Source organism: Panthera onca, chromosome C1 (assembly GCF_046562875.1).
Source record: "Panthera onca isolate mPanOnc1 chromosome C1, mPanOnc1 haplotype 2, whole genome shotgun sequence".
Classification (NCBI taxonomy): Eukaryota; Metazoa; Chordata; class Mammalia; order Carnivora; family Felidae; genus Panthera; species Panthera onca.
Window position 1 is genome coordinate 190,094,125 of NC_138346.1, and position 12,161 is coordinate 190,106,285.

Sequence of the window (12,161 nt, forward strand, 5' to 3'; positions counted from 1 at the left end):
AGTTTTCTCTCTAGGCAGAAATTCTCTCCCGTTGTCGGGACTGGGTAATGCATGCATTTCTCATGTTTCTAAAAATAAGGTGAAGGGCTCTACTCTTTGACCCTAGGGTCGGGAAAGGGAGGAAACTCGCTCACAAAAGGGTATTTTTTTGTTTTGTCCGTGATGTGTTCACCTTCAGAGCGGCCTCCCTCAGGACGGTGTGAACGTACTCTACACTTTTGGAATGGTGGGATTCGTAGTGATCCACAGGATAGTGTAGACATTTGCTGATGTAGCACTGAGTGGTGATACCCAGACCACACAGTCATCCCCAGGGAACGGGGGATATCACTGAGGGGTATCACCTTCATTCCTCTAGGGGCCCAGGAAGACAGAGAAGGTGGAGGGCTGCCCGCAGAGCAATGGCCTCTGGGTAGCTGCAGGCAACGATGCCCTCACCTCTGGGGGAGGGTTGGTTAGCACCGTGGAACTTCTAGCCAGAGATGGGGCCTGACGTGTGGTGACTTGGGCCTGCCTACAGTCCCTAGCTGCCGAAACTGCCCAAGAGCTGGGCCACTCACTCTCCCACCTCTCTAGCGGGAAGCAATCCTCCCCGGGTAGACCTTAGGGAATTATTCTTTTTAACCCTTGGCACCAAATAAGTTACTAATCCCCAGTGGATTCCCTCCCCCCCGCTCCCCATGATGGTGAGGTCACATGAGACTGATGTGTGTGGGACGGTGAATGGCTGGATTTAAGGGTCTGTTTCTCGCCCTCCTGGATCCAGGGGTTTGTCTGAGAAACCGTTTGGGAGCGAGCCTGTCCCAGGAGGGGAGGGAGCACTAGTGAGACTCCTGTCCTTCCCTGGGGAGGGCAGCATCTTTGAGGAGAGGATGGTGGGGAAGGAAGGAACCATCTCCTCCAGAGTTCTCCCTGAACTGGGACCGACTCGCTGCCAGGTACAGCCTCCTGGCTCTGAAGGCCTCCTCACCCCAGGTGAAACCCAGAGCTGAGTACAGGATGGGACTCTGCCATTCCCCTTCCTCTGCTCAGGCAGGATTCGTGGAGGATGTGGCGGAGATGGGGGTGGCCCCGCGGCATTGCTGGGCTGTGGGCAGGAACCGTGACGGATGATTCAGAGCATCTGTCTTCACGTTTCTGCTCTGTTCCATGTGTCCTACTTCCTTCTTAGACTCCTTCCCTACAGGAAGGTCTGAGGGCCTTTGGTATGAATCAGGCTCCAGTAAACGGGGCCAAGTCTAGGTTTGACAAGGGGGATTTGATCCTTCAGGGAAGAACCATCTCCAAAAGGACTCCCCATGCGGTCTCTTCCACCTCCCAGTTCTCCCAGGAAAGAAGTGGTGGGCTAAGGAGGCCCTCTGGGGCATGCCAGCATTCCAGGGGGCTGAGGCAGAGCCCCGGGGCTCCAGAGAGAGGGCACTCGTGTAGCCCATCGCTGGTGGGATCGCCGGTTCTCCCAGGGGCATGACGCCTGCCAGGGCCAGCCTCCAGGAGAGCAGGCCCCTCCCCCACCCCTTAAAGACACTAGAGACCTCCAAGGGTCCGTCTTTGGAAATGAAATGTAGCACAATCTTAGACTGCGTTACCAGGAGCCCTGACCCGCGACCAGGGCTCTTGCTCCTCGCCCTGCTGCCCAGGAGACGCTGAGCTCCTCCCCCACCCTGGGACTCCGGGGCTCCCGCTGCCTCCCATTCCCTCTCTTCCTCGGCCCAGAAAGCAGCAGAGCTTCAGTAAGGCCGCTCTTCTGTGTCTCTGATTGCTTCCTGCACTGTGCAAACTCTGTGCAAGAAATGGCTGCCTTTGTTGATGGTGTAGACGAGGTGCCCCCCGCCTGGGCGCGGGAGATGGTGTACCATTCCGGGCCAGGTTGTCCAGCAGCGTTTCCGCGGCGTCTGCAAGGAGCCGGAAAAGAAGAGGCCTGCCTCCCGGCCCGACTCCTCCCTGTATCTCCCTCTCCTCGCCGTTTTCTCCAATATCCTGGCCCGCAAAGAGGTTCTCTAAAATGCTGCTTCCTGTACCGGATTCTCTCTCACTGAACGAAGAGGGAAGCGATGGGCGTGTAGACTGCCCCCTGCCTTCTCCCTCAAGTCTGCTTTTCACTCAGGTCAGAAGAGGACGGGGCAAAACCAAACACTCGCGACTGAAGGCAGGGGGGTCCCGCCCAATCAGGCGAGGCCTGATGGCGGCTGGATTGGCCTGGTCTGGCTGGGAAAGGGTTATTTTGAGAGTGCCTGAGCATCTCAGAGCAATGTCGGTGATGCCAAAGAGAGCAACTCGGTCTCCCCCCGGGCACCGACTGGGCCGCAGGTGTTGGCGTGCCTGATGGTGGGACCTTGTTCTCTGACAAAGGGCTTAATCTTTCCATGTAGCAAAGCAACTCCTTCTCCCCCCCTCCCCCAACCCTGAGCTCGGGCTTTTGTGGGCCCAGCGTGGCTGTGCCTGTGAGGAGAACCACACCAGTAAGAGAATTCTGTCAGGGGCCTAGACTAGCTTGGGGCGATGCTTGTTGAAAAGTGCGTTACTGCTTTGGGAAAACATTCCGGGGCTCTAGTTGGACACTTAGCCAGTAAGGCCAGGGGCCCTGGTCCCCACCCCCCACCCCCACCCCAAGGAGTCCACCCCGTTGTCAGGAAGGGTCCGCGAGACTGGGGCCCAGAGAGTTTGGCTAACAGAAATGGGCCCTGGGAATCCATGGGCAGCAGAGCATCCGCCCCACGGGTCAATGGCCTGGACAGCTGGTTACAGGGAATGGAAGGCTGTTATATACAGTTTTGTCCAAAACTGTGACCTTGGGCAAGACTCCTCTCTTTTCCGGGCCTCAGCTTCCTCATCCGCAAAATCAGAGCATTTGCTAGTTGCTGCATGGTTCCTTCCAGGTTTTAAAAGTCTGATCTGGAGCTGAGGAGGGTTTTGAGCCTGGTGCACCTGGTTCCACAGGCCGGAACCTTCCAGCCCCTCGTGCCCCAACTGGGTGCAGGTCCTCATCCGTCCATGCCCAGATGCTGCTTCTGACAAGAACTCTGGGAATCCTAACAGACTCTGCTTCCCCCTCTTCGTGGTTTGTTCTCCCTCTTTTCTTCTTGCATAATGATGAGAAATAATTAAGGGTTGTCTACAACGGACAATTTTCACGGTGCTGATGTGATGTCACAACCTCAGCTGCGCCCTGCGTAGGTCAGTATCCCCACCAGCAGATGAGACCGGGTCAGTCCTCATTTCTGCTTCTAGAATGACATCCGTGGGAGAGTTGAACACCTGAGGACGTTGAAGGCAATGGTCTCTGATGGGAGGAGAGAGGGCACTTACTTCCTGTCAAAGTATTTTGCTTCTTAAAACCGTTCCTCTCTCCAGAATCTCTCACCAGACATCATCTCCGCAGGCAGAGTGGCTGCTTCCTTAGGAAAAGTTGGCCTGATTATTCCATCCACTCCTTTAGAATGTAAATTCACAGGAGGCAGGAACCCCTTTTTTAGAATTTCCAAATGCATCCTGCAAAGAAAGAGATAGCTGATAGGGACTGACAAGCACACTGTTTAGATAAGAAGCAATTAGCCTTTTATATCTGCGCTCTATACATTTTCTATGTGCACCATCTTCCCAAACTTGCTGTGGCTCCTAGGTGGCAGGTGGACGGCTGGGAGGACTGCCGGCTGTTTCGTCCAACATTCTTGCCAGTTCCCTTGAGGAGAAAATTCTTCACATGGCTTCTGCATGTACAATATTTGGGCAGCAAAAAAAAAAAAAAAAAAAAAAAAAAAAAAGATTAAAGTCAGTTTGAAAATGGTTTCATGTGTTGCCTTCTGAAGACGGTTCTTAATACTGCGAGAGAGAAAACCGGGTTCCAGGTGACTAAAACGAGGAGGACGATGTGAAGGCTGAGAGGCAGGAGAGGGCAGTACGTCTCGGAAAAGGGCCTGAAACCTCGACCTGGGTCTTTGAGTCCTGTGCGGGGACTCTGTTGCCACAGGGATGTCCGTGGGCCATGGAATGGGACTGGGCCGGGCAGCTTCCTGGCTGTCTCCCAGGGTTCCTGCTTACAGGCCCTCAAAGCCTTCTCTCCCCACAGACTCCGCAAGGGATGCCCAGAGTCAAATAGAGGGGAAGGTAACGTGGAGCTCAGGCCACTGTTTTTGACCCCTCATACATTGCTTTCTGAGCTCTCAGGTCCAGGAGCTCTGCTCATGCATATGGTGGGGACAGTCTTGTTTATTTCAGCCACTCGATACCAGCAGTAAACATAGCAGTTGACCTCCACCCTGTGAACTACAGCAACCATTGACCCCTGGAGCACCCCTTCCCCTCCCTGTCAGGAAGGGACAGAAAGGTATGTTAACATTTAGTCACTTCTGGCCAGTGTCATTGTTCTGCTGGGGCTGGGTCTATGGGTACGGGAGATGGGTAAAGGAAGTGTCCTAATGTCGCATGCTTGCCAGGGGCAAGGCTGGCATCCTCCACCCCAAGGGTCCTCCAGCATGACCACTGCCTTGGCTCTGGCCCGTGGCCTTGCAGTTCCAGGGGGCACCCTCTCTTGAGAGAAGGGTCATGAGGCCAGGCTCACTATATGAGCTCGAGTGCTTCCCAGGGTTCTGTCTTTCATTTCTTTTCCACTTCCGCTCTCTGCGTTATCTGGGTGGGCCCGATCTAATCACTTGGGTCCTTAAAAGTGGAAAACTTTTCCCAGCTGTCATCAAAGTGAGATATGATTGCAGAGGAATGGTCAGAGACGTGTGGTGTGAGAGAACTGAAAGACTAAATATATGGAGAGTAAGTCATACCATGTTCATGGATTGAAAGACACAACAATTATGAAGATGTCTATTCTCTCCATATTTATCACCAGATTCATTGCACTTTCAGTAAAAGTCCCAACAGGCTTTTTGAAGAAATTGACATACTGACTAAAATTTATTTGGAAATGCAAAAGACCTTGAATAGCTAAAGCAGTTTTGAAAAAGAAGAACCAGGGGCGCCTGGGTGGCGCAGTCGGTTAAGCGTCCGACTTCAGCCAGGTCACGATCTCGCGGTCCGTGAGTTCGAGCCCCGCGTCAGGCTCCGGGCTGATGGCTCGGAGCCTGGAGCCTGTTTCCGATTCTGTGTCTCCCTCTCTCTCTGCCCCTCCCCCATTCATGCTCTGTCTCTCTCTGTCCCAAAAATAAATAAAAAACGTTGAAAAAAAAAATTAAAAAAAAAAAAAAAAAAAAGAAAAAGAAGAACCAAGTTGAAAGAATGATGCTACCTAAGACTTACAGAAAGTAACATTGTATTGGCGTATTGGCGGAAGGATGGACCTATAGACCAATGGAACAGAACAGTGTGCAGAAATAGACTTATGCATGGCCAATTGACTTTTACAAAGATGCCAAGTAATCTTTCCAACAAATGGAGCTACAGCAGCCAGATATTTGCATAGAAAAATATGAATCTTGACCTTCCACATTGTACACAAAACTAACTCAAAATGGGTCATAGACCTAAACATAAAAGTTGAAAACTTCTAGAAGAAAATGTGGGGAAAAAATGTTCATAACTTTATGGTAGGCAGTGGTATCTTAGAACATAAAAAGCACTTAACCCTGAAATATAAAGATAAATTGGATTTCATCAAAACTAAAATCTCTTTAAAAGACACCATTAAGACTCCTAATAAAATGATAATTTCATAAGAGAACCAAAGTAAAAACGGGCAAAAGGTCAGAACAAATGTATCACAAAAGAAGATATACAAATTGCCAATTGGCACATAAAAAGACACGCACCATCTGGGCGCTTGGGTGGCTCAGTCGGTTAAGCAGCCACCCATGACCTAACTTCAGCTTAGGTCATGATCTTGCATTCGTGAGTTCGAGCCCTGAGCCAAGGCTCTGTGCTGACAGCTCAGAGGCTGGAGCCTGTGTCTCCCTCTCTCTCTGCCCCTCCCTGCTCATAAAATGAGCTCTCTCTCTCTCTCTCTCAAAAATAAACATTTAAAAAAATTTTAAAAGGGGTGCCTGGGTGGTTCAGTCGGTTAAGTGACCAACTTCGGCTCAGGTCATGATCTCATGGTTCGTGAGTTCAAGCCCCACGTTGGGCTCTGTGCTGACAGCTCAGAGCCTGGAGCTGTTTTGGATTCTGTGCCACTTCTCTCTCCGCCCCTCCCCCACTTATACTCTTTTTCTCTCTCTCTCAAAAATAAATAAACACTTTTTAAAAACCCACTCATCACCATTATGCGTCAGGGAGCTGCATAGCCACTAGAATAGCTGAAATTAAGGACTGGCAATGTGAAGGTGCTGGCATGGAGGTGAGCAGGCCTTTGGCTGAAAATATTAAATGGTACAACTACTTTGACATATGGTTGGGCAATTTCCCTTAAATATCTTACACACTTACCACATGACCCAGCAATTCCTCTTCTGGGTGTTTATCAGGAAAAATGACCACATATGTCCACCCAAAGACAACAATGTTCACGGCAGCTTTATTCATAATAGCCAAAAAACTGAAACCATACAAATGTCTAACATATCTGTCAAGGTTCAATCAGAGGACAGGAACCACACAGTAATTTGAATACAGAAAATTTAATTGTAAAAATTATTACCTTAGCAGTGGAGTAGCCCTAAGAGAAATGTACAGAACCTTCTAAGGCAGGAGAGTATCCAAGGAGGGAACAGATGGGAAGAGGGTCCTCTCCTTCAAGCTGGGATTCACACCTTGTTGAAAAATGTGCAAGGCCTGGCCGATGGTCTCCAGGTCAGCATCAAATGTCCCTCTGGGTTGCTGGTGGCAGAGGCTGGCGGGGAGTGCCCTGGGAGAGTCCAAGTCAGGAACCTACTTACAGGCAGAGTGGTGAAGGCCTGGGGTGCTTGTGCCCGTGTCTGGACGGCCCCTGGAAACACTCCCGCCGGGAGCCCGTGGGCTGAGGCCGGCAGGCTGGTGTCCAGGGGAGTCGGTGGTCTGTTCTCCAGCAGGGCATGTGAGGCCTGAGGTTTGCAGAGTCCATGAAGTGGGCCGTAGTGAAGTGGGCACTGGGCTAGGCCTGAGGCCGTGAGCCCACATCTGGATGCATAGCTGGGGCAGAGCAGAGGATGTGCCCACAAGTTCATTTCTGGTAGCAGGTGCAGTCAGAGGAGCTGAAGCAAACAGAAGCGCGCTGGGCCCCGGAAGGGAAGTTTCTTCCTCCTGCCGCGTCCCTCCAGCGCCATCTACTGCCATGGCTCAATATTGTTCTCGATGCAAGTGAGAAATGCTTCAAAGAGCTATCTTACTACTGCGGAGCAGGTAATGAAGGGTAGATTTGGAGTTGAGAGGCAACAAATTGATAACTGTCACACCTAGCAACAAGTGCAATGGAAAAACAATTTGATGTATTAATATAACGGGATCCCGTTCGGCACTAACTAGAATGAACTACTGATAGACAAAATAACATCGATGAATGGCAAAAACAGCATACGGAGTGAATGAAATCAGACATGAAAGGGTAAATCCCGTTATATGAAATTCCTGACCACACAAGACTAATCTACAGGGATAAAATGCCAATCAATGTTTCCTGAGGATTTGGGGTGGATGGTATTGACTGCAAAGGATCATAAAAACATTTGGGGGCGATCCTATATCTGGATGTGGTAGTGATTCCCTAGGCATATACATTTAGCAATGCTACCTTGTACATTTCAGGGTGAGGGCCACTTGAAAAGATCATGGCTTTGATACAAACATTGTAAACCTTCCCTCTTCCTGCAAAAGGTGCGTTCTCAGCATGTGAAAGCCTTGGTGGTCACAGAGGACTTTTCTGGATTTTTCCAGGATACAGATGAGATGGTGCACCTGGAAGGAAGTTACCCAGGACCCCCCATCCATGGTCTCTCTGAGGGCAGGCCCCTGCATTCTTTCCGGCTCAGCCATCACCAGTCCCGCATCTTCCATAGTTTAGCCATAATCCCAGGTGGTATAAGAGGACAGTTACCAAGGAAGACTGGCCAACCAACCAGACAAGGATTAGGGACACAGGGAAAGTAATCTGCTTGAGGAAAAGGAACTTACCAAAGATCCCAACAGCTTCTGAAAGTGTGAGGCATTATGGACTGGCATAGAGCAGCAACGACTGTAATTGGTAATACTCAAAATTACAAGAACAAATGGCAAAGACGTTGCAGAAGATGTCCAACAAGCAGTTCTTTTGTAAATAAAGGCCAACAATGAGGCATTGACCCATAACTAATGTTGGCCAGTGCTGGCGGTCAAGTAGAGAGTCTACAGTCTTGATTCATATGCGTGTGCAGTTGCCTCGAAACTCCAGAAACTGATTAAAAAAAAAAAAACCCATCACCTGAGATCCAGGAAAATTTGTGAAATGTAGGCTGGTTATTAAAGGCCAAAAGTCATCTTATAGGTTTGATAAAATCATTTCACTTCCTAGGTCTTGGGCATAGATGGCCCAGAAGGAGTTTACTGAACTCACTTTATGAATAATATTAAATGAACAGTTTCTCATCCCAACAAGAACACTTGTTTGTGAATGATGGAAGATGAGGCCCTTTAACTCAGTGCTCTCAGTGCTGGGCACCCATCCCTGAGAACTCTCACATGGCGTCACAAGGGGGCCTATACAAGGACGGTTGGTTTGGAATTGTCCACAGTGGTGAAGAGTCAGAGCGTTGGGGGTGTGTGACTGTCCCTGGGGAAATGGATGAGCGTCCTCTGGGGGAGAAGCTCGGCAGGAGACAGTGCAGAAGTTAGAAGCAGAGATCACACACACACACACACACACACACGTAGGCACATCCTGAAAATAGAGTGCTGGGTGAAAGCAAACAGAATGAAACCTAGTGCCTAATCTCATGTATGAAAATTAAAAATACAGCTCACAAAATAACACCACAGATTTTGTGAGAATACATACACATACCTGTCAAAATATTTTGAGCAGTGTTTACATGAGGAAAGAAGTGAGAAATGGGCATAAAAGTGAATAAATAGAACACGAGAGGGGCCTTTCTCAGGCCAATGATACAAGCATGTTGGGAACCCAAGAGAATGATTAACTCAGCTGACTCTGCTCCTGGTGTTAAAAAAAAAAAAAAAAAAAAAAAAAAAAAAGGTTCCTCAGGGCACCTGGGTGGCTCAGTTGGTTAAGTGTCTGACTCTTGATTTTGGCTCAGGTCATAATCTCATGGTTCTTGGGATTGAGCCCTGTGATGGGCTCAGGGCCAGCTTGGGATTCATTCTCTCTCTCTCTCTCTCTCTCTCTCTGCCTCTCTGCCTCTCTAAACAAACAAACAAACAAACAAACAAACTTGAAAACAGAGTTTCCTTATCCCAGGAGAAAGGTCTTCTATGACCAAATGGACCTCAACCAATCAACATGATACAGAAGCAAACTGAGAGATCAGAACCAAGTTTTTCAGACTGCATAAAAGGGCTGGAAAACAGAGCATCTCGGAACATTCCATTCACACCATCATCAGGCCAAAGCTGCCTGGACCTCCCGTGCTGATCTCTAGTGACCTGGACCTGGGGGTGTGCACAGATACCTGTGTGTGTGTGGGTGTCCATGACTTAAGTGTTGAGATGAACAACGACCATCAGAATTCAGCAATCTTCCCCAAGCTCTATTCCCTGCGGAGTCTCTTAAGTAAAAATAATAAGATCCTCATTTTTATATGATGTAAGGAATGGATATGGAGGCATTTGCTATCCTCAGGCAGCAAGATAACCAGGACATGGGGGAAAGAGACCTTTACCTGAGGGAAGTGCCCCTCCTGGTTGTGTGCCTGCTGGTCATCATCCAGTGCCCCCCATGTTCACCATGTCACCAGGATGCTGGACATCACCTTCCCAGGAGTTCTGGGAGGGACGTGAGGCTTCCATGATGGAGTGTGGGAATCATCAGGCCTGGTGAGGGCTGGTTGGGGGCAGATGTCCTAGCAGGAGCAGGGGAGGCCTATCTGGGCCCAAGGCCCATGAAGGTGGGGGAAGAAGTAGGGAGAGGAGGAGGGGCAGGGGTAACGGGAGAGGGGTGGAAGGAGAGGGGGGCCAGTCGGAAGGGGCGGCAGATGCAGGTGACAGAGAGAGGGGGGAGGCGGGTGGTGGGAGGAGCAGGGGGGCAGGCAAGGGTGGAAGGGCCCCAGGCAGGGAACTGGGAAGGGGTGAAACCCGTTAGAGGAGGCGGGTGGTCTGGGCATGAGGTAGGAAGAGAACCAGGTTGGTCTGAGTAACTGGTGACCGAGGCAGGCATAGGCTGGAGAGGCAGGGAAGTCACAGGGACAAGAGGCGGGACAGGGGGCAGGGAGGGGGCAGGATGAGTGCGATGAAGAGGACGCTGAGCAGGAGTGAGGCCAGGCAGCTTCTTCTGCATGGCTCGCAGTTGAGAAATGAGGGTCTGTATGATGGCCTCAGCGTTCTGTATTCTTTCTTTGCTTGATTCCATTGTGACTCCGACTCCGTCAAAAGAGAGTCCAAGATTCTACAACATTTTGACTTGGAAGGCACTTTTGAGATCCTCGAGTACAGCTTTCTCCACCTGACAAATTAAGAACCAAAGGCCCAGAGGGTTGTCCCAAATCACCCACCAGTCAGTTAGAGACATGGTGTGGGCAGAACCCAATCCAGAGCTCATAAAACCAGTTCTAGGCAGACTGGCAGTGGGTCATAGGACAGGGCTCTCCAGGGAGTGGCGGGGGCCCCTCTGCCCATTAGGGTCCGCCCTAGGTGGCCCACAAGGGAGGTGGCCACTCTCTATCATCCTGGAAGGAGCCTTGACAGGCGCCTTCTGCTCCTGTCCAGGCATTGCCGGAATTTAGAAGAAGCCCCTTACCTCCCTACCATGAGAAAGCCTGCTGCATATGCCAAGGAAAGAGATTGAACATGAAATGAAAAGCAATACTGACCCACTCACCGAGAAACCACTGAGCTCCCATCCAGGCCTGGGTATGGGGAGCCGGGGAAGAAGGTCCTGGAGCAGAAGAAGGAATGAAGGAGAGGGGCGCCTGGGTGGCGCAGTCGGTTAAGCGTCCGACTTCAGCCAGGTCACGATCTCGCGGTCCGTGAGTTCGAGCCCCGCGTCAGGCTCTGGGCTGATGGCTCGGAGCCTGGAGCCTGTTTCCGATTCTGTGTCTCCCTCTCTCTCTGCCCCTCCCCCGTTCATGCTCTGTCTCTCTCTGTCCCAAAAATAAATAAAAAATGTTGAAAAAAAAAAATTTAAAAAAAAAAAAGAAGAAGGAATGAAGGAGAGTTTAGAGCTTCCCTCTGGTCATTGCATTAGCTGTTCCCATACTTTTCTCACTCTGTCCCACTAGAATGTCACAGGGCAGGCGTGTTACCTCCATTTTAAGGAAGAAGAAACTATGCCCAGAGAGAGATAGACAGCTGCCCAGGGCCACACGGCCTTGGAACAGTCCCAGAACCAGAATCCGGACACCTGGTTCTGTGCTCTTGTCATTAAATGACCACTTGGGGAAATGGGACGGGCATATAAGGGGATGTGGATGTAATGACAGAAGCCACAACCACCCCTTCTGTCTCCGTTGTGCCTCTTTCTTTTATGATTTTAGAATTCCTCAAATGTGTGGGATTCTCACGTACTCATCTTTGTCGCTGATGTGTCCCTGTTAGCCAATCTAGCTCTGGCTTTCAGGGATTCCTAATCGTCTCTGGTCCATCAAGGAAACCCCTTCTTGGTTCCCAGTATTATAATAGATTTAAAAAAAAATTTTTTTTAAGTTTTTGAGAGAGACAGAGACAGCACAAGTAGGGGAGGGGCAGAGAGAGAGGAGACAGAGAATCCCAAGCAGGCTCTGTGCTGCCAGATGGTGCCTGATGCGGGGCTTGAACTCACGAAACCGTGAGATTATGACCTGAGCCCCAACCAAGAGCCAGAGGCTTAACCGACTGAGCCACCCAGGTGCCCCTGAGCACCTCTTCTTTAAACCAAGATACCAATAGTAGCCATTTCTGAGGGTCTTCCAGAGGAAGAAAGGCCGGATGGCTCAGGCAGTTAAGCCTCTGGCTCTTGGTTGGGGCTCAGGTCATGATCTCGCGGTTCGTGAGATCAAACCCCTCGTCAGGCTCTGTGCTGATGGTTCAGTCTTCTTGGAATTCTCTCTCTCTCTCCCTCCTTCTCTCTCTGCCCTCCTCCACTTGTGCTTGCTCTCTCTTTCCCCCACAATAAATAAATA

General features: G+C 50.3%; 1 long non-coding RNA gene across 1 annotated transcript; it reads right to left on the bottom strand.

Moving 5' to 3' along the window:
* Nucleotides 1-3,559: 3,559 nt before the first annotated feature.
* Nucleotides 3,560-10,498, bottom strand: LOC132673847 (uncharacterized). The gene is made up of 3 exons (XR_009608232.3): nucleotides 9,729-10,498; nucleotides 6,581-7,313; nucleotides 3,560-3,707 (listed from the first exon to the last, which is right to left on the bottom strand). It is a non-coding gene; the product is annotated as an uncharacterized LOC132673847 (long non-coding RNA).
* Nucleotides 10,499-12,161: the final 1,663 nt, after the last annotated feature.